General features: G+C 38.3%; 1 long non-coding RNA gene across 1 annotated transcript; it reads left to right on the forward strand.

Moving 5' to 3' along the window:
* Positions 1-16043: 16043 nt before the first annotated feature.
* Positions 16044-21100, forward strand: LOC121069730. Its single transcript, XR_005819580.1, has 4 exons — positions 16044-16201; positions 17793-17921; positions 19796-19899; positions 20486-21100. It is a non-coding gene; the product is annotated as an uncharacterized LOC121069730 (long non-coding RNA).
* The last annotated feature ends 2163 nt before the right edge of the window (positions 21101-23263 follow it).

Below are 23263 nucleotides of genomic sequence, written 5' to 3' on the forward strand. Positions count from 1 at the left end.
GAATAATGCAGGAGGAGGGTTCACAACTGTTGGTATCTTACTCACATTTCTCATCCAGCCAAGCACATTTAGGCTGATAAAAGAGTTGGAAATTTCAGTAGTTTACAGAAGAACCAGTTGATTGCCAGTATCTGATGGTGAAGCATCTCTGTCTTCATTCTTGATATCTTTTCAGAAGTGTTTAAGCCAAGTAGTGATTGTCATTCACTGCTTTGTTCCACTGCATTCTTTAATGTAAAACTAGGATCAGTGGGAGAAAGCATTAAAATTTGCTCACTGCTGTATACTGACTTTCATTTCCTGTTTAGAATAATTGCACTGAACAGTTTATCTTGTTTGGAAATGGCATAGCTCTACGATATTTATTAGTGTTGCAGAAATATCCTTTTCAAGCTAATTTCTTTCATTCTTGAACCATATTTTGTTTTCTATTTCCTTTTAAACAACTTCAGTGGCACTTCCACAATTTTTGTTACCTGTTTATTTTGAGCAGACCTGCATTTGTTTTATAGTAGGTTGCTATCTAATATTTTTTGTTGCCTTCTGTCATTACTGTACATCGTTACTGTACATTTTTCACTGCTATTTCAGCACGTTCAGCACCCAGTTCTTCCATCTTACTAATGAAGTCAATGACAGGATGTTTCATGAGAAAAAGTAGTAGATACAGAAAAAAAGCACTTTTATTTTTCCATTTCTGGAAAGGTTATTTATATGTTTGGACCCAGTTGCAAAAGGATATGTAACCTATACAGTCAACCGCAAACCTATGTTGTTTTTGATTTTCTACTTTTTGTATCCCTGTTTGTCTTCTGTTCTTCACTCTGGAATGTCCCTACCAGAATGTATTGAGTTGCTTTTTCCTTTTTCACTTTTCCATATTATTTTTCCTGTATTAATGTCCTCCAGCACATTGACACTGAAGATCCTGCTGTGTCCAAGTAATGAACTAAGCAAGAGGTAATTAAATAGTGCTGCACAGTTGAAGTAGTCTTCAGTGGCCAAAACTGACTTGCAGAGAATCAAAGAAGGAAGTATGACCTTGTGACTAAATTAGACTAGGTATAAGGAAGAAATTCATTACTATGGGGGTGGTGAGGCACTAGAACAGATTGCCCAGAGAAGCTGTGGCTGCTCCATTCCTCGCAGTGCCCAAGGCCAGGCTGGATGGGGCTGGGGGCAGCCTTGGTCCCCCCCCATGGCAGGGGGACTTGTGGGGGCGCTGAAGTCCCTTCCAACCCCATTTTATGATTTTATGACTCTATGACAATTCTTTATTCTGCAAAATTAGCGCAGTCCAAAACACTCTAGTCTGGAGTATGATTCCTGCTAAGAGGAGAGCCATCGCCTGGCAATGGTAAGGTGTATTTGCAGCATGTGAATTTAACTCCTTGCTTGAAAATATTTAGGAGAAATAAGATATCTAGAATTTACATGTCTCTGTTTTTGTTTGTTTGTTTTTGTTTTCATTTTTATTTTTTTGAAGTGAGATTAGTGCTTTGTTGTCTGTACCTGCACTGGTATATTTCAAGAAATCTTCCAATTTCAGAGTGGCTTTATTTGATTTTCACATTATTCCGGTGGAATCATCAAGTGTTGTTTTTTTCTTTCCCTACCTTTTGTTTCAGAATGTAGAAGTTTTGCTTGGCTGTATAAAGTAAAACGGAAGGAAAAGACAGTTAAAAACAAACCCTCTGGGATTCATGTTCTGAAATTTCATCTTCAGACATATTGACCACATTTGTATTTAATACATTTCAGCCTTTTATTTTTTGTCTTCTATCATTTGTTTGCACAGTAAGATAATTAAGTCACATGATTTAGTTAAATATTAAGTTAAACTAAGATATTAAAGGAATTAAATGCAACCATCCCCCACAGAACTCTGAAAGAATAGTGTTTAACACACTACTTTAAGGAGTAGGCCAGGGACAGGACAAAGTTTTCTTTCAAGTTAGTCCAGGAAATCCTCAGACTCTGGAAATTAGCACAATTCAGCTGTTTTTAGTAGCTATAATTCCCAAGATTTAAACCTACATGTTCAACAATCTTCAGAGTCCCAGTTTAGTCACCATACTGTACTGTTTTCATGAGGTAAATTAATCTCCGGGTTGAATGTTATTTTCTTATAAGAAGCCATGAGTCTGTTTTAAACAATGGGAATAAAATGCTTCATATAGAAATTGTGGATTCAATGCTGTAATGAGCTGTGTTCTCTCTTTTCAACCTCAATTCCATGCACCGAAGGCAACTGAATTTACAATGATGATAATATACTCAGCAGGAAAAAAAAAAAAAAAAAAAAAAAGAAACGAAAATATACAGGGTAAGTGACGGGGATTTCAGATGTAATCTGTGAACTCTTCAGTTGAACTGTCTGAGAAGAAAGACCTGATCACAGTATGGCTGTGACACTGACCTTTTCATCTGTGTTCTCATAGCCTTCTTCATGTCTTTGGGTTTTTTGTACATTTCTGAATGACAAAAATGCATAAGTGTCAGTAGGTTATGCTCAGCCTTGCACAGAGATGAACATCTCACATTAGACAGGAAATTCATACATTTTGAAGTTTGGTGAAACAAAAAGTTTAGACTTCTTTTTTTTTTTTTTTTAAGTTTTGGGACAAAATGTTCTGGGAAAACTTTCAGAAGCAGTTTGCCATTAAATAGTATTTTCCTGTACTGGAGCATTGTAACATACAGGAAAGATTCAGACTTCAACAAGAACAGAAGAGACTCAGCTGTTCTTTTGTACATAAAATGCCTCCAATGGCTTGTGCTAGTTTAACTTCACTCTAGGACACTTACAGAACTAAGAGACATTAGCAGTTATTTCTGTCTGCTTTTGGATGATGATTGAGCTTTCAAAGATGGTAAAAGCTGCCTTAAAACTGGAGAGTTTTTATATGCATTTTATCAATGCATATAAAATAATATCTGTTTGAACAGGCAGTTCCATTTCCCCCAAAGAAAAAGTGTTTTGCATTAGAAAACTATTTTGGCAGAGGGCTACTTTTGTATTTAAGTAAATTATCATCAACAATAGTTGTTATTGATGTTGATGATGATGATGTGCCATTTGCTGCAGCTCAGAAGCAGTAGTAAACAACTAGTAAATAAAGTGCTTATTTGATCTTTAATCTTTGAGAGAAAAATAAAAATAAAAAAAAAAAAAGAAAAAGAAAATCATTTAAAGGTATAATGCAAGTTTCAGCTATGCAAATACAACAGCAATAGCTACATACCCTCAGTGGGTTGGAAACCTTGCACATACTTGAGATTTTTATCTGGTATTTCCTGTTAGCAGTACACAATGTTGTTGCTGAAGCCCTGATGAAAAGTAGGGATCTGCACATAATCCTATAAAACAGTCAGTACTGTCACGTTGCAGGAATGATAAAGATATTCAGAAAAAAATAATACTCAGATGCTTTTACCTGCTTGGGTATGTATCTGTTATTGTCATTTAGAAACTCAATTTGGACATCAACATACAGGCTTTTAAAAGAATATTATTAAATACTTTACTGTATGGGCCACCATACTATGGAGGTATTTCACAAAATAATTGCTTGTCCATATCAATAAAGACGGAACATATTGCAAATTTGAAAGCAGACATGGTGGAGATCCATCTAATACTCACTTCAACCAGAACTCTTTAAAAAGACTGTGATTCATCAATGAAAAGAACAATTTCCATGTCTAAAGCGCTTTTTTATTGTATCTCTAAGTACCTCACAATCAGAGAACTGTCATTTTCCAACCCACATTTATGTCATGAACTAAGTGACTAACCTATCTGAAGTATGTAGTGTACAGCTTGGAAAATAGAAAAATCCAGACAAAGGGAGAAAATTAGCATCTTGGGGAGTATGAAAAAGCTCATGGAAAGCTGAAGATCCAAATAATCTCCACCTGAGATTTCTGAAGAATACACAAAGGTCCATGAGCAAGCATTTTTACTAAAGTTATGGTTGATAATATCTGATACTGAGTTTTCCCTAAATATAAAGTTTTATAATGCTAAAATAGCTGGCTTGTAGGCTGTGTGAAATTTTGGAGGACACTTTGGAACATTGTATGTGAAGAGATAGAAATAATAATAAAAAAAAAAAAAAAAAGATAAAATTTAATCTGAATTTACTGTGGGTAGATAATGCCATAATAACTTGATACCTTTCTCTGGAAATACAGATTTTCCAGGAAAAATGTGACAGATTTAATCTAGCTGGGTGTGGTTATGGTATCTGATTCAATGCCATGGAGTCACTATCAGAACCAGGTGAGAAGACCCCAGGTAAAGAGGAGATGACAACAGACAGCATGTACAGAAGGCACTGCTGCTGTTTCTCAGGAGATAAGTGTAAGCCCTCAACTCATTTCATAGTTTCTCTGATGAATTGGCACAAAATGAAACTCTGTTAATTCAATTTCCTGATGACATGAAGCTAGAGGGCATCTTCCATTAAGAGAAAAATCAGGACTTTGTAACCTAAAAGCTGGATGACCTTGAAAACTGGACTTAAAGCAAAGTTCAATGAAATATGATTGAAATAAATGTAGGATTGCATACTTGGAGATGCACTCACTGTAGGCATTTCTGTCACAAGCTGTGGGTTTACCAGTTGGAACTGAGTGAGAAAATAGAATGATTGTGTAGTGTAGCTGATAGCAAGGTGGCCGTAAAATGCTAGAGCAATGCACCAACAAGGAATCTGAATGCAATAGCCAAAAACTATCCCAAGTAGACTGAAGAAAATTTTAGAAAGAAAAGAAATGAAGAAATATTAATGCCCTGGTGTAACAGAAGACATCTGTTCAAATCTGGCCATTCATGGACAAGAAATAATGAATCTTTAAGAGGTGTAAAGAAAGACTGTCTTGATCAGGGGGACTGAGAACCCTCATGAGATGAAGGAGCAGGGGAAAGTCAGGCTTGTTACATCAAGTAAAAGAAAGGCCAAGAAGAGACGTGATTGTCCTCTATCAGTACATCAGTGGAACAAGTTCCAGGGAAAGAAAAGACCTTTTTAAGCTAAACAATCCTGGAACAAGAACAATTGAATTTAATGGCTCAAGAGTACCTTTAAGCTGATAACTCTACTACAGAATTTGTACAGTAATATTGAGGAATTTTTGAATAGTCTTTTAATAGGGGAGAAAGAAACTGGTTTTGTAATAACTGCCATGTGGGATTCAACTGTAGTTTTCATGTCTTTCACAAGAAGACAGGAAGGTCTTTCTCAGCAATGTAATATAAAGTCTTTCTTAGCAATGTACTACAATATCTTTCTAGGAAATTCTGTCTAAATGCTGATCTCTAAATCTGCACAGCAATACAATGATTTCTGTTTTGGCAGATTACAGCATGGAAAATAATGGCCCCACTCACACATTTTCTTTTATGTTTTTATAGTAGGGTATGACGACGAAAGACTCTTGTCTGAAGAGCCATGGGGATGGCTTCACACTTGTTACCCATGCTGATAAGTCCTTACATAACTCACCCTGATCAGTGATCCCAGATTGCAACCTTCTCTCCAAACTGCCCCAGTTCAGATATTGCTACCACTGACTAACACTAACAATTTAAGTGCTGCTCCTCTGGTAGGGGGATGCAGTTTTATACACATTTTCATAAAAAATAACATTGGCAACATATGCCCTCTTAGCCACTGGAAAAAGAAAAAAAAAAAAAAAAAGCTGTATTTTGCTTCACTTATGTTCAGCTCCTAGATATTGTTGAGTGGAGGCAGTGGGTGTGATTCCACAGACTAAACTTGCAACTGTTTTTTCTCAGATCAGTTCATTGATTTTCCTTTAAACTCTTTTCCCTTAAATTTCTTTAGATGTTTCTTACTGTTCCCTATAAGGCTACTCCACCTAACTTTAACTCTTGCCTCTTCTTCTGTTCAGATGAAAAGTGTCCCAGCAGGCTTTGAGTGTGCAGTACAGAAAGATGCTTAGTGATATGAATTGGCAGATAAACTGAAGACAAGGAACAAGACTGTTTTGGGACAAATATTGGAAATTCTCACATGGACTATGTAGATGTCTTCTAGTTACTATATTTAAACATGTATAACATGTTACTACAAAGAAACATATAATTAACCTAAACCTTTTTTTTCTTTTTTTTTCTTATAAATTAGGGAGAAACGTGTAAATCTAATGAACTTTAAAAGCTGTTCATCCAAAAGTTACTTTGTATGCCTTGCAACTCTTCCATTTTCCTGGAGCTAGGTGTCTCTTGTCACCTGTGTTTTAACCTGGCACTTAGTGTAGCAACCACCTCTCATACGTACAATGTGCCATTAACAGAGTTTGCTGAGATGCTTTTCTTAAACCTGATCTGTTTTTTCCCATCTTTGTTCCTTATTTGACAAACTTAAAGGATGCTCTGCTCCCATGTCCATATCTCCTGGTGGTCAGAGATTGGAAAAATCAGAATCATTAGAGGCAGATTGAGAAAAAAAAGAAAAAAAGACTGATATGATTGCTAGCTGACTTTCTTGTCACTGTTATTCCAGGTGAGACCAACTTTCATATCCTAGCTTTGTTTTAGCAGGATGACACTGAGAGGAATGTTGTTTATAGTGGGAATAAAATAAGCAGGATCCAATTCAGAATAGAACTGGAGAGAGGGGTCCTATTTCATGGTTTTGTTTTGAAGGATAGTTCATTTGGACCTACTTTCAAAGGCAAATTTTAATTAAAAGCACATTGGGTGGATTTGTAAAGAAGAGGCTAACTGTTAGAAGGTCAGCTATCTTGTGAGCAGCAAGTCATGGGAAAATTGTGCTATTATGGGTTACATAAGCATAACAAAGCTTTCATCTCTAATTACTATTTAATTTATCCTCTTTGAATAGATTTCATAGCTCTGTTGGCCTTCAGGGCTTTAGTTAACATAGTTTTTGACTTTTTGCTAGTGAAAGATATTCCTTCATCAGAAAAGAATATAATGAGACCTGTTTCTTCACATTCTGTGGGCAGAAGAGAGAATACAGTATAAAGGGAAGGGAACACAAAGATAGCTGGAGCACAAATTACACCAGGTAAAGGTCAATCAGGATTCCAGGAGAGACTAAATTTAAGCCCAGAAATACTTTGTACATTTATGCAGCATTGCAGAGGGGCAAGTCCTGAAATGATTGCTGATAAAATGGAGCATCACTAGCCACCTGTGAAGAGTAAACAGGTCTTGGGCAGTACATAGTATTCAGAGGGAGGCAAATTATAATTTGTCCTGGTCAACCCAGAAACTGGAGCAAATATTTGATCCATTCTCAGATTCAAAGCCTGGAAGCAAGATGAGAATCACAGAGACTGACCATCGGCTGTAGAGAAGGAGAACAAGGAAACACAAGTGGATTGCTAGTCTGGAAGATGAAACTACTATCACGATATAGGCATATGATGTTTGATACATTACAATATAGATTTATGGGTTAGATGGACCTTTGGCTATAGCTGTAGCTATGTTATATTGCTATAACCAAGAGCAGGAGTGCTCCTATAAATAAATAAATAAATATATAAATACATATATATATGTCTATGACTGTGATGCTCTTCACTGAGATGCATTTGCTTAGGTTCAGTTAAACTCATTCAGCAGTCTACATTGTCTACATGTCCACTGAATGTAGTGGACATGGATGTACACCTAATGTAATGCATACTTGAAGCTAGGTATTGATTTTGAAGCACTGAAACACTTCTTTTAGTAACTTTTCCTTTTAAACTCTTGTTTTGTTTTGTTTTTGTTTTTGTTTTTGTTTGTTTGTTTCCCAAAACTGACATACACTAGTGGATTGAATTCAGGTGGTTGAACTGTTAAATCTGAAAGACATGATGTGACCCCATCCAGACTAAACCAGAAATACAGAAATTGTGCCAGTGACTGGACATGAGAAATGCAGTCTAAAGTCTACATAAAGAAGTTGCTGTGAAGCCGAGAACATTCAGTGATAGCATCATTAGCTCAGGTGTAGCACTGTGCAAAGCAGCTTCACTGGCAGAACAGTCACTGCTGGAACAAAATTCTTGGTTATTTGTGTGCTCAAAGCTAATGCAGTACATTTACAATTTTTTTTTTTATTTATATGGGTGGTAATAAAGCTAAAAATGATCAGGTGGCTGTAATGAATTCATTATTATGATGCGGTCTGGCTCATTCAAGTTTTCTACAGAATATCATCACCTTTTATCCTAAAGACGTGTTCAGGTTTTCCCTCTTGCAGATCATCTTTCAGATACTATTGTGTTAATTTCTATAGATACTTATTTTTTCAGTAAACATCTTCCTTTCCCTGGATATTTTCTATCTCTTGCCATAGAGTACAGATAAATGATTATGCTTTTTTCTTTATTAAATAGCACAGAGCTAAAAATCGACTTATTTATTAAATTAATTTTAAAATATTTAAAGATACATGTTTTCCATTTAAATCTTTCAGTAGACAGTAAGACTACAATATTTTTAAGTCCCGGTTCTGGAAAGACATAGATATGTGCTTAATTTTACAGATAAATGCAAGGGGACCACTTGTGCATATGTTTTTGCAAGACTGGAAACTTAATGTGCTAGAAGTATAACTGAAATAGCTACCTTTCAAGGAACAAAACAAGGAAGTGTATTTTCCCAACAGGTCTGTTTTCCATAATGCTTACTGTCATTTGCTTTGAAGAATAACAAATGACTCCTTGAAAATGCATTCTCAGATTGAAAAATTAATGACTAGGACATGTCGTGTATGTTCTTTCATCATATGAAAACAGCATGAAAACACTATTTTGTATATAAACATCTGGGAAAACATCTGTTGTGTTTCATTAGAACTAACTCCTGTACCACCTCCCTCATCCTGAGTTTTTCTATCCCAGTTTCCACTGCTTCAGCAAACAGATAATTTGTGGTTGATTATCAAAGCATAACATTTCACGTTCATTTCTGAGCAGTAATTTTTTGTGTTTTTCAGTTACCCTTGGTCTTTTTCTATATTAAGATTAGTGTTTAACTTCGCCTGCAACCCAGACACTTAATGGTGACCATTAACCTGTATATACCATCTTTCTGTGTCTTTGTCTTTTCTGAATAATATGGAATTTCTCTTCTTTTGTTTGGCTTTCAGCTTTGAAGGTCCTCTTCCAGCAATTATTTCATTAGAATGAGTTTCTGTTTTTCAATTGAGTAGTCCAACAGGATTTCCAACACACATATTGCAACACAATCACATAGAAACTGGGAAATAGAGAATATATGAATCTTCAATGTTTCTAACATTTGAATGTACTTCTGACTGCTTCTCACACTTACAAGGTACAGTTTGAAACTCACCATCCCTGAGCACTGAAAAAGCAGCATAGAAGTTTGGCTCCAGAGACATTAATTTCTGGGTAGGTGCATGTGTTAAGGGACTAGTCATGCTGCCATCCTCAGACTCACCTCACTTAGCCAGCTCTCACTGGCCTTTTGGGATCACCACTGAATATTTTAATTGTTGCCAGGCATTATATGGGAAACCTGAGTACCTTACTCAGGGCTGAAATATTAAACAGATGGATGAGCTATTAGATGTGCACATAGTAATTCTGGAACAAACATACTAAAGCTGGTTTGAGGTCCAACCCTATATTTCTACTATGTACAGCTGGATGCATTGCAATATAAATGAAGTTCTATCTCCATCTCAATTTCTTTTATCTCCTTCTTTCCAGCCAAACAGCAATCCTAATCTTAACTCAGTGCCAACTGCCAGTCCAGGTACACCACTAACTAACACAAAACGCTGACCCTGGCAGTGATGGTTTCATCCAGCTTTGGAGGTAGATCCATATTCGATGGCTCATGCCTCCAATTAGGATTGGCAAACACAGCTGCATTTTGGTCAAGGGGAAGGAAAACTGGCATTGATCTTCAGCTAAATCCATTAACCGATGGGACTGGATGTACATAGTCATAGGAGCTCCTCCTGGATCTACTTTTCTTAGAGAGTAATTAGCTAAAAAACACTTGTCAACTCCAACATATACAGTAGTGCTGTAGAGGCTGTCCTTCAAAAAGTGTTTGAAAGCCTCATACAACCATCAAGGAACACCACTTCTATATATATATATATCTTATATATATATATATATTTTATATATATATATATCACTTTGTACCACATATTTCTGCATAAAAAGATCCTACCATTTCCTTCTTTTCTTCTGCATTGCTCTTGAATATTGCATGTTTTCCTGAAAATCAGCCAGTCTTTATCCAAAGCTGACATATACACCATTTTCCTGGGTATGTTGTTCCAGTCACTGTTGCAATAGACACTTTATTTCACTTTAAAATTTTTCTCTACTTTACTCTGTTCAGATTTTCTCTAGTTCATTGAAAAAGATTTTATTCATTCAGGATTTATCTCTGTGAAGGTACTTATATACTTTAACCAAAGAAACTCTACATCTTCTTCTCTGATAACCTTAAAGGTTTGACCTCTTTTCCCCTCTCACTGTGAGACATTTAAAATCTTTTTTGTGTCTTTTTTCTGAGTCATCAGACATTTTTTTCCTCAAGATTTTCTGATGGAGGAAAGCAACATATCACAGAACTGATGAAGTTAGTAGCAGTAAGAAAGTCAGTTCAGTGTTTTGAGCCAAATTCAGAAAGCTCCAAACTGTTTTTAAAGGACCATCTACACAACAGATTTCTGTAAATACAGCACAAAAGTCCTGCTAGTGAAAACAGATTTAATGCTGGGAAAAGGGTGTTGATCTTGATGACAGACATGAGATTCCAGATGAAAAAAAAAAAAAAAGAAAAGGAATAAGAATAATAAAACCATTTTGCAGTCTTCCAAGCTGCAAGACAGGTTTACATTCTTTCACTTTTTTCATGAAGCACCCAAATTAGACATATAAAGAAATAAAAATAAATAATTAATAATAATAATAATAAAGATATGGTACCCAACAGTAAATGAAATCAAAATCCAAACTGAAAACACAAAGCAGAAATGGCCTTAAGGTTGCAAGTTAGCTTCAAACTGAAGTTTGAACTGCAGTTCAAAGTGGAAAACATGGATTTATTTCAAGAGACAGCAGATTAAGATCTGCCACTTGCCCTGAAGACTTTACACTCAAAGCAAATCAAAATGAGAGTCTCTCTGGAGATTGCTTAGTGCCCTTAGAAGGAGCCTTATGATTATAACAAAACGCCTTGGGGCATTATAGTGAAATGCCAGTTTAGAAACAAATGCTCCGAACTCTGTTTTCTGTTATCCTGCAATAAATCCATTGTAACCCTCCTGATGAAATCTTGGCTCACGTGTCTTCACTGTATCTAAAATGTTAACAAACTATGATGTTGCTAGATTGCAATAAAAGTTCTAGAAAAAGCCTCTCCTGACACAGTAAATCTAAGAAAGAGTCTGGATAGAAACTCTTTTAACTGTTGGCCTGACAGTTTCTGGACAGAGAGAGAGATGGGGAGAGAGAGAAATACAGAAACTAAGACAAAATTTGCAGCTGAATCATAGAACCATAGAATTATAGAATCATTAAGGTTGGAAAAGACTGCCAAGATCATCTGGTCCAACCACCCCCCTATCACCAATGTCACTCACCAAACCATGTCCCCAAGCACCACGTCCAACCTTTCCTTGAACACCCCTAGGGACGGTGACTCTACTACTTCTCCAGGCACCCCATCCCTACACTTGACCACTCTTTCTGAGAAGAAATGTCTCATTTCCCATCTGAACCTCCCCTGGCACAACTTGAGGCCATTCCCTCTGGTCCTATCACTGGTTACCTGTGAGAAGAGGCCGACCCCCAGCTCCCCACACCTCCCTTTCATGCAGTTGCAGAGAGCAATAAGGTCTCCCCTGAGCCTCCTCTTCCCCAGACTAAACACCCCCAGTTCCCTCAGCCACTCCTCACAGGACTTGTGTCCCAGGCCCTTCACCAGCTTCGTAGCCCTTCTCTGGACATGTTCCAGGGCCTCTGTGTCCTTCTTGTACTGAGGGGCCCAAAGCTGAACACAGTACTCAAGGTGCAGCCTCACCAGAGATGAGTACAAGGGGATGATGAACTCCCTGGCCCTGCTGGCTACACTGTTCCTGATAAAAGCCAGGATGCCGTTGACCTTCTTGGCCACCTGGGCACACTGAATCAAACTTCTTCATGAGCCCTCTTTTCAACTCACATCATAGAAAATAAAGAAAATTTGCTGGCTTTTGAGAAATGCAGAGTTTGTAATAATGGCTGTAATGCTATCCTGAAAAAAGCCAGTTTGACAACTCAGAGCACTTTAATCATGCATGTTCATTTGTTTTCTGTGGTTCAGTTCACTAGCTATGTGCAAACTTGGGGCTGCTGCTCTCTCAGTATTGATGATAGCAAGCAGAGAATGAGTGTGTAAAGTTTACTTCAAATAAATGATTTTTTTCCCCCAGGATTTTTATCTAACATGTTTATCTAACATGTTTATCTAACATCTAACATTTATCTAACATGCTTTTTATTTAACATGTTCCTAGGATGTGGGGAGAGATGAGGAGGGAGGATGGATTTTGCATGAAAGACACAAAAAGCTGAGTGTCATCCCCATAGCCAACTGACTGTGTCACAATCCATCAGCTGAGCCCTGGTACCTCGCTGGGAAGTCTCTTCCTGGACAAGGACATTCAAAGAAACATCCATCACTTTGTGTAACACTGGTGCTGGGGTGACGCAAGGCTTCCCTCACCCTTGTAAAACTGTGTCCAAGCTGTAAATCACATCAGCCTGTGGTCAGTTACCACAGCTCAGCTGGCATGCAGTAACTTGATCCTTGGCAATACCCCAGGGACCCCAAGCACCAGCTTGAGCTCCTTGAGCTCCCGACCCTGCTGCAAGTATCCTTGAATGATTCACCAGGTTTTCGCTTGCTATTTGAAAAATGGGGATAGCAATAATTTTTTTCTCCCGCTTACTTCTTTTTTAAAAATCGATTTCAAATTTGTAGAAAAACTGTTGCCACACCAGTGCTGTGGATCCCCTTCCCAGCTAAGTTGATAATTAGGGTCCTACTGCAATGGCTAATAGAAACAAGAACGAGACATCTAGCATCAAATCTTTTAAACTAATGAAGCCATATGGCAAAATACAACTGCTAGAAGGAGAAACAGAAGAAAAACCATTAAATTAACATAAAGGGGAAAAAAGAAAAGAAGGAAAGAGCAACAATTATAATAAAATCATCAGGGAAAAAAACAAACAAACAAACAAAACTATTGCTATAAACTAAACCATGGCACACAGACACATGAGCTAGTGGCATCAAAAATAAGCAAGTGTGTAAACTACAGAAGAAAAGTGTTATCTTTGAGATCATCTAAATGGAAGCCTATAATGATTTAAAGATCTCAAGACCTTTCAGAAGGACAGGAATTCAAACCATCTTTTGCAATCAATTAACTTTCTTCCCATTCTCTTGAAAAAATTATATGTGTTTCATGTATATGTGTTTTTTGGTGATAGGGAGAGATAACAGATACCATGAGAAAGATGAAGATACCCAAAGCCAGCAGGCAGCTTAGTCACAGACAATAATCTCTGAGGTATTAAACCTGCAGGTTAGAAAACGCATTTCCTGGAGACTCGTTTTGCGCACAGGATTATTTCCACTAGGGCACTGTTCATGTTTTGGCAGGCTGACATGAGAAGCACCAAGGTAAGTGGCAAAAGAGATGCTCAAGGGCAACTGGTATGAAGCAAGGAAATGCTGGCAGAGATGGTGCTGCCTGTGTCACCATGTCCCTGCTGTCTCTCCAGAGAGCAAGGAGATTATTAGCATGGGAAGATATGTTGGGGAATGGCTCACAAGAGATAAGGATACTGCACTAAAATGTCAGTGCAAATCAGGAGGGACAGGCACTGTCTTTCTCAAAGGCAGCATCTTTTCCCAGTCTGACGCTCATTTGTTTTGGCACATTACAGATTCAGTGTCCCATGTGCACGATTGGCTCTCTTCATCCATTGAAGCACTATGATTCTTACAGTGGGGAGTCCCATCTCAAAGATTTGTCCAGCACCATGCAGCATTTTTACCTAAACATAAATTCCCTTTGACAAAAAATAAGGAAAAACCTGTACAGGTTTCAACAGGTATTGTTTGCTTTATTTTTATATCTTATCATGGACAAGGAGAGTCTGTGAACCACGTTCATTTCCAGCAAATGCCATTAGGTAGTTTTTGTGCAGAGTGTTAAAGTAGAGAGGACAGGATTGTTTAAACACATTGGCCAAATTTCTTTTCTGTATATTTCCTGCCAAACTAAAATTGAGCCTCTCCCTCATATTTTCCAAAGCCTTCAATGAATGAGGTAAATGATGGGGGAAAAAATGCTTCTGGGCTTTTCTACCTGCATGAATGGGTCTGCATGTATGGATGAAGAAAGGGATGATGAACAGACCTGTGGGAGACGATGCTTATTCATGGTCCTGAGGGTTTCAGTAGGAGACCAAAATAAAGAACAAATATATAAAGCTAAAAAAAACTCTAGTGATGTGCAAGAAAAATTGGTGGCTTATGCCATTTTATGAATTCTATGATTCTATGCCAGCCTAAAGACAGACTCAATTTATAAAACCTTAAATAATTTTAAAATTATGTTTAATCACAGTAGACAAAGGGAAGTATGATGGGACTTTTGGGGCTGAAAGGTCTCTGCTGGTACTAAATTCCTATATGTAAACAACAGTATGTCATAAGTGGTAGTATGCCCAAAAGGTCCCCTCTGGGGAAGTACAGGGAAGAACAAAGGACACTGAAAATTTAAACACAAGATCAGAAAAGTTGACTGTGCCCCTTTAAAATAATACACAGTTGGATCCCTGTGTGACATGGATTTCAACCGGTTTGCAGCAGTAGATATCTGCTAAACAAAACAGTATTATTTCTGAATATATTTGGATAAATAAATGACACAGTTATTATGACTACAGTACTCCAAGTGTGTTCCCACTGTAGGATTTCATCCAGAAAGACTTCGTACAAAGCATTGAGAAATAGCTGCAGCCAGATGAGAGCTAAACAACAATAAATGAAGGCCAGCAAAATGGGAAGATGAAAGCTTCATGGCAATACAACTGTCCCACTTCTCCATGCCTGCTTATCTTCAAAGCAAACCGAAAGCAGATGAACCTGGGAGCAGACTCGTGCTCAGGACTGAGGGCTTTGCTGCTGGCAGTGAACAACGTCCCTGGGGAGATGGAAGAGAATGTCTCCATCAGCCTCCTTCTCCTGGCAAGGACTTAATGTTCTTCTCGCCTGAGGTTATTTAAATGACTTAGACACCCTGGACTTCTCTATGTTCCTGCAAAGCACGTTTCTGTTTTGTTCTATGGCTGGGAAACCAAAGCATGGGGCAGTCAGTTGCCTCCTGAGAGCAAAGCTCCTCATTCCTATAAAACATCATCACTTTCTTCCAGCACCCTGTGTTCTGGTAAGTTAGACAGGAAGCTATAAAATTAAATATTTAAAGGAACTAAATATTTAATTGATCTTAATACCCACCTCCTCTCTGCTGTATTCAGTTCTTCATTCTTTCCATATTTCACGTGCTCCTTTTGACTCTTCCCTTCCTGAATCTCCCCCATGGTTTAAGCCCACAGTTTTAGTCCTGTCAGTCATACCCATGTTGCTTCCTTTTTTCTAGAACCCAAGTAGTACACAATGTTTTCCATCACATATTGGCTTTATGAACAGAAACTCTTGAGACACAAAGCCTATAATTTGTTCTAAGTATTTCCCCCCACCAACACAGACGCTGCTTTCCTGTGCTCAGGCTTATTTGGTCCCTGTTTGGCTCAGTGCTATATAAGGATTACAAGAAACTACCATTTCTCACGTGATGGGTTGACTGTGCTAAGTCAGTTGTCATAACAGCTTGTAAGTCAGGGGACCCAAACTCACCACCATGGTGCTGCCAGAGGGACCGGCTCCAGGTCATGGGGAAGAGGAGATGTGAGCACATTTTGCAAAGGGCCAGAGAGCTGCTGCTACTTGAGAGCCATTTCTGAAGGCTGACATCTTGATCTCTTCTGGTGCCCAGTGATGTTAAAAGGCTGCTCTGGAAATTATTACCTATCCATCTTCCCTGCAGGGCTAATCAGATGAGTAAAGGAGTGGGAGGAATGAAAGAGCACACAGAAGCAGGTACCAATTTGCCTGTATGTTATGTTGTACAAGTGAAGTGTTCATGGAAGAAAGGTGTCTCCATCCTCGCTAAAGCAAGGAAACAACCCCCGACCCAAAGGCGATCTAAAAGCTGAAAGCTTGCTATTTATTGAAAGACAGTGAAGACAGCTGGACTTCCACTATTTTATGTCTTTTATCATTTTGCAAACTTTCAGTTGGGATCTGCAAACATCCCAGAGAAGAGAACTAGTTAGTTGTCACTTACGTGACAAATCTGTAGTTGCCTCTCTTTTATTCCTCTGACAGCTATCCTCTGATTTTTGAAGTTCCAGGTTGGTGTCAATAAGCTATTTATTCAGAGCTTTTCTATTCTCTAAATTTCTGTGTTCTCACCCACTCAGAGACAAGTGAAGGCAAAAGCGTCCAATTCCACAAATTGTTCAGCTACAATATTTCACCACTCTGTCCTGGATAATTGGATATTAGTTGCTCTGCACTATGTTTCTATTCCCCTGACTTCTTACATAGAAACACAGTGGATAGACAGTAATGGACAAAGACTTTCTTGCTTCCAGCTAAATCAGTCCATCTACAGATGAACAAGAGTGTTTGTGTGAAAAACAATTGTTCTTTAACCCCTTGACTTAAACAAAAAAAAGTATATACACAAAGAATTACAGCATCAGAATAGCGAGAACAAGCAAGTTTGACCTGAGCAGCTGTTGAGAGTCAGGGTATTGTTAATTTTGGATGCTTGCAAACAAGGCATGCAAAACTATCCTTTTTTTTTTTTTTTTTTTTTTTTTTTTGTCCTAGATTTTGTGCCTAAGAGAAATGCAAGCAGGCTTTAGTGAGAGATTCAAAAACACTTCCAGTGACCTGGGAGTTGGACGTATGGCCCAAGGATTTGCTTAGCTTTTCCAGAGAAGCAGTGTTAAAAACAAACGTAAACAAATCCTGGAGCAACAATGCATATTACAAAAGAGCCTCTTCCTGAGCAAGGGCACTATGCAGGGTGTAAAGGCAGCAGACACATGGTGCCCACTGCCACTAATGGGGATAGTAAGGGACCTCAGTTCTCATTAACCCACCGATCCCTGTAAATGTGTTTATCAGTCCTGGAACATTTCAGGTCCCGATCTGAGTGCATAGTCAGTCACTGGAGCTAGGAAATTTTCCTTCATCTTCACATTTCAAGTCTAAGTTCCTTACAGAATAGTCCATCTTTTTATTATTTATTTTTTATGGTGCTGGGCATCCCTGGCTTATGAGTGGGCTGCTAATGTCCAACAACGCTACAATCATTATCCTAGTCTCATTCCTGATGCAGAGGGGACTTTTGCAGGGAGGTTCCTCTTTCATTTCAGTGCAATCAGTTTGGAACAATTGGAAAGGATTTCAAAAGGCAGGCAGTAAGCAACACAAATGTATCAAATCAAGAAAGACGACAGCCAGTGTCCTGAAATGAGAGGACTGAACTTTATTCTGCTCTAAATAGAAGGACAGTAGGGGGAGTGTCTGCCCTTTTCCTGTCAAAGCCCTCTAAAACTAAATGGAAATAATTTTCTGCAAGCAGTGAGTTAAACGCAATACATATTTAATCACACAGAATCATCTGAGATGTATAAAGCCAACACTGAGTCATCACATTGACATGTCATCATAACACTGGTCTTCTGCAGTGTTGCTTCTCCTACATCCAGCCTGTGGTTCTCTTTTTCCTGTCTCCCATCACCAGGTAGGATTGTAACCTGTCTGGGGATTGCTCTCTTCTCACTCTTTTGTGCTGTACTAACCTCCTCTTTCTGCCTTAAATAATTGTAATAAAATACTGAGGTGCTAATATATTTATCCAGTCGGTCAGGAAGGCTGAGACACCAAAATAAGCCTTTAAATAGATAGAAGGTCATAAACTGCAAAAGATGCAAAGCTTATTAAATTCTAGTTACAGAAAGCACGAGACAGTATTGCAAATCTGAAGGAAAGATGTATATACCTTTATTTAAACATGTCTTATACACAAATATTTCTAAATCCGATTTTATATACATGTATGTATTCACCCATAGAATCACGGAATCATAGAACAGTTTGGACTGGAAGGGACCTTAAAGATCGTCTAATTCCAATCCCCTTGCCATGGGCAGGGACGTGTCCCAGTAGACCAGGCTGCCCAAAGCCCCATCCAGCCTGGCCTTGAACACTGCCAGAGACGGGACATCCACAGCTTCTCTGGGCAACCTGTGCCAGTGACTCACCACCCTCAGAGTAAAAAATTTCTTCCAAATATCTAATACAAAACCTGTCCTCTTCCAGTTTGAAGCCATTCCGTCTTACCCTATCACTACACCGCCTGACAAATAGTCTCTCCCAGCTTTCCTGCAGCCCCCTTTAGGTACTGGAAGGCCTCTGGGAGGTGTTTCTGGGGCATTCTCCAGGCCAAACACCCCCAGCTCCCTCAGCCTGGCTCCGCAGGAGAGCTGCTCCAGCCCTGAGTACCCTCATGGCCTCCTCTAAGACTCATTCTAATACTTCTATGTCCTTCTTGTGCTGGGGGCCCTAGAGTTGAACACAGAGCTCCAGGTGAGGCCTCACAGGAGCAGAGCAAAGGGGGACAATCCCCTCCCTCGCCCTGCTGCCACACTGCTTTTGATACAGCCCAGGACATGGCTGGCTTTCTGGGCTGCAAGTGCACATTGCTGGCTCACGTCAAGCTTCTTGTCAACCACCACCCCCAAGTCCTTCTCCTCAGGGCTGCTCTCAATCCATTCTCCTCCCAGCCTGTATTTGTGCTTGGGATTGCCCTGACCCGGATGCAGGACCTTGCACATGAAGTTGTGAAATAGTATCCAAAGAAAAATAAACTGTTAATTAAAACCAAGGATACATTTCAGTCCATGTGATCTGTCTTAACCAGATGCATGACTAAAAGTCAGGTTGAAATGGATCTTTATCTCAGAGTAGCTAGATGACTATCATGCTAAATAGCTGTTTGACCTCATTTTTGCAATCTTCTTCTGGAAATACCATTCAGAAGAGAATCCATTAATAGAAAGGGAGAGCAGCAGTGCATGGGCCAGGATTTGCAATTTGTAAGCTCATTCGACTATCAAAGGAGTCACAAGCTCAAACAGCTGCATGCATAGGAACCAAAAGATAAGAGCAGATTTCTTAACAAGCACATGCCAGTAATTTGAGAGGCTAATTGGTGTAGGAAGCAACATCTCAAAAGTTCTTGGAGAGATTACATAGAAATTAATTAAATTGATTTAAAACACTTTGGAAAATCAGCTATCATAAGTGACAGTCTTGGGTTGAACCATAAAATAACTGATTAAGTGGAAGTAAATGCAATTGGATTTGGATAACTAAATCACAGACAGCCAAAAGGGGATGGATTAAAAAGTGATTAGACTAATCTTGAAGGGCAAATGAAATGAGAGGAACTTTTCAATCCTTAAATGCTGTCATTATCTTTTTTTAATGTGGATGGTATTTGTTGGTGAGAGAAGTGAGTCGTAAAGGAAGAGGCATACAAACGAATGTGTTATAGAGCAAATGAAGACAAGACACTCCTATTTACTGCTATTTATTTATTTATTTATTTTACAGCAATGAAAAGGAAGGAAAAGTTTCCTTAGAAGGTTTAATTCACTGTATCTTTAGCTACCAAACAGAATTTACAGAATTCCAAGAAGGATTAAACACTGATACAGGTAATAGCAAGAGGGAAAATACTGTGACTTGAGGGAAGTAAATGTTGTTGGAGTGGGCCTTAGAGGTTAGATAATCTGTTCTACAGAGTTAAGATCAAAAGCATCATTTTCATCCTCCTAAATGGCCACACCTCAGAAAATACTGGATGGTTTCCGTGCAACAATGAAGATTTCTTTCTAGCATGATTTTCCTATAAAGCTTTCACCATCCTTTGAAGAAATAGAAACCAAGTAATGTAGGACATTGTTAATTCTTCTGTCCTACTTGGCTGTTCCTAGATCCTGAGACAAGACACTCCTTTTACAGATGTGCACAGAAATGGGGATAGCTTTTCTTTAGATATATGAGCTGGGAATTCACAACATGGTCATTTTCATATCTGCTGGTATTTAGATTAAAATGTATAATGATGTTCATAAAAGGTGTACAGTCTTCTCAAGTAGGGCATAAAGAAATATTAGGAAGTATGTAAAACTTACTACAGTAATTCAATACAACTGTTGGCCCACAACAGTTTTTGGAACCAGCCTTTGAATATATACAAGCTTCCACAATAACGTCATGTTGCCTGTTCTTTTCCCTTAGGTTTGAGTGTACACAGCCACTGCAAGAGAAAATGCAGTAACTTCAGTGTCATTTGAGAGCCTTTATTCACAGGACTGAATAGTCAAAGCCATGAGAGCACTACAGACTTCAAAAGCCAAGAATAGAGGGGGAAAAAGAGGAGCTGAAACAAGATGCTTTTTGAAAAGGCTCAAAATTCATGATAAAATATGACTTAGAGGCCACTCAGAGACTTCAGTCAATGCCAGGATCATCCTGTGTTTAAGTGCAAACAGGCACAAAGACACAGAATCTTCCCCAAAGCTGCAATAAATAAATAAATGAAAATTAAAAAAAGAAGAAAAAAATGGCAACAAAAGATGACATGTCAAGCAGATCATGTGGGAGCATTGAGAAAGAAGCCTACACCAAGCACCAACATATGTTCTGGGCAAACAGCCACTCATTTAGTGTGAACCTATCCAGCAATCCCCACCTCCCTCTTCAGAGCCACTGTTAACTTCTAAATGCTCGCAGATAAGTGATGTAAAGAGATGTGACGAAAGGATCGGCAAGGCTTTCCTCTTCCAAGTAGGAAGATGAACCATCCTTGAGGTGCATATCTGAACAAATTTGCTCAATTAAACTCTCACCGTCCCTGTTCTGTCTTTGAATCTTGGTTTTTTTCCTTAGGGGACCATGTCTTGGCTGGGGTGCCAGCCCTTGCATAGTTCCTCCAAGAGAACTACCTTACTGCTAATATCACTATGTGGCTACAGGTCTGGGTAAATGGTTGAACAAACATACCACTTTGCGTGATGAAGGGTCCAGCCTTGAGCAGGTAATGCTTTTTAAAGCACCACTGTCCTTAACACAAACAGCAAGGAAAGAACTTTAAAGAAAGCTAGAGGGAAAAATAACAACAACAACAAAACTTTACACAAGTTCATATCACATATCTTGATGTAAAATGTAAGCAAGGAAAAAATAGTGCATTTTCCATAAAACATTGCTAGTTGATTAAAATCCTCAGTCTTCTCTGTAACCATACCTGTACTTGTAAACATAAAAGAAAATGAAAATCTACTTTCTCAGTAGAAAACTATCTGACATTCAGGGCTTCGTGTTAAGAAAGTCTAAGAAAAACCTGAATGAAGACAAGGCCATTTTAATAATTGGTAATACTGAAGGCATTAAAATATGGTTGCAACATATGAGTTATTTACAGAAAACAGGGAAGAGAATAGATGGAGTATACTACATTGGAAGTAGTTTCAATAATCAAAGTTGGATTTTCTAGGGAAATAAAGAAGAAATTTGTGCTGTGTGATCAAAAGCCAAGGTGTTAGGGATTCTGGGGAAGAGACAGTTTGGATACAAACCAGGAGAGAAATATGCTTCCTTCATTGTTCAGTCTGTTTTGACCTCGCTTTAAATGTTTAAGAGTATAAAAACATGTAATATTCTGGAGTAATAAGCTACACATCTTCTTAAAGACCACCAAAAACTTCAGCAAAACCTTAAACACAGATTTTTAAGCCTGGTGTGATTTTCTACAGAGATTCAAGACATAATCCCAACTGCTACCTGAAAACTGCCGACCTGGTATCTAACTAAATGTGTTAACTAAATAATCTAACTAAAGTGTTTCTAAAGAAACACTTCAACCCTTTTCCCAGGGATGTTTTTTCGGAGGAAGTGGTGCAATTTCCCACAATGCAGCCTATTCTCTGGCTTAACTCTCTTTACTCTTAGAAAAGTCTCTTGGGTAGCTTATACAAGTCTCTCTTGCTGTAATTTAAATCATTTCTCCTTTCCCACATATAGGTAACAAGAAAAGTGTGTTTCCTACTCCCTTATTGCTACCTTTAACTCAGTGGAAGACTCAACGCATCTCATCTCAATTCAGGTTCATTACTTAGAGATTCATACTGATTTTTAAAATAGTTAAGAGAGATACAGCTCAGGCCTAAGTCATCTCAATCAACTATACAATTCCTTCTGCATTTTAGCTAATTATGCTGTTTTTTCTCTGTTGTCAGTAGAGATGAATATGTGTATCCATGTTTGTCTTTGATGACAAAGACAGCCATGGGGCAGATGCTCAGATGGTTGTGTCAGCATTGGAGAACAATGACTGTCTAACAGATTTTTGGTACTACTCAGGATGTTTCAAAATATATAAAACATCTGCATGGAGTTGGCAGATGTGCATGGCCTATGGGGTTCCTGTGCCATTCTGCATTTTTCACAAAATTTCTGAAATTAATTTCACACTCCTCATTTTTTTTTTCCAATGAACTCTAACTCCTCTCCCTACATGAATCTCTACTAACATAGAGATTTTTGATCTATAGATCTTACAGAAAGGCTGTTTCAGAACCCCCAAAATTTTAAAAATTTATGAACTCTCTTCTAACTTCTTTCCACATGTATCTAGAAAAATTCTATAGACTTTTGTACTTGTGCCAGAAGGTTCTTTAGCAGCAGTAGTTCCTTTTATCTTCCCCATTGTTTGTCTTCTTGACAAGTATGGGGAGAGCAGTCAAATCCTCTCTCAGGCCTAGTTTTTCTTGAATAAATAACTTCTTTTGGTTTCCTCTCAAGAAGCTTTCTATTTTTATGGTACTACTTCTCTCTACAAGCTGCACGTCTGAGTTTGTCTTACCAAATTTTTCATACCTTTGTCAGTGCCAATGTAGTTGACCAAACTGGTACAAAGGGCAAAACTTCCAAGTATAAAACCTTGCAAATTTCAATAGTGATTTTCACCCCATTTCCATTATACCAATTCTTTAGTCTTTGTCCCATTCTTAATGT

Source organism: Cygnus olor, chromosome 4 (assembly GCF_009769625.2).
Source record: "Cygnus olor isolate bCygOlo1 chromosome 4, bCygOlo1.pri.v2, whole genome shotgun sequence".
Lineage (NCBI taxonomy): Eukaryota > Metazoa > Chordata > Aves > Anseriformes > Anatidae > Cygnus > Cygnus olor.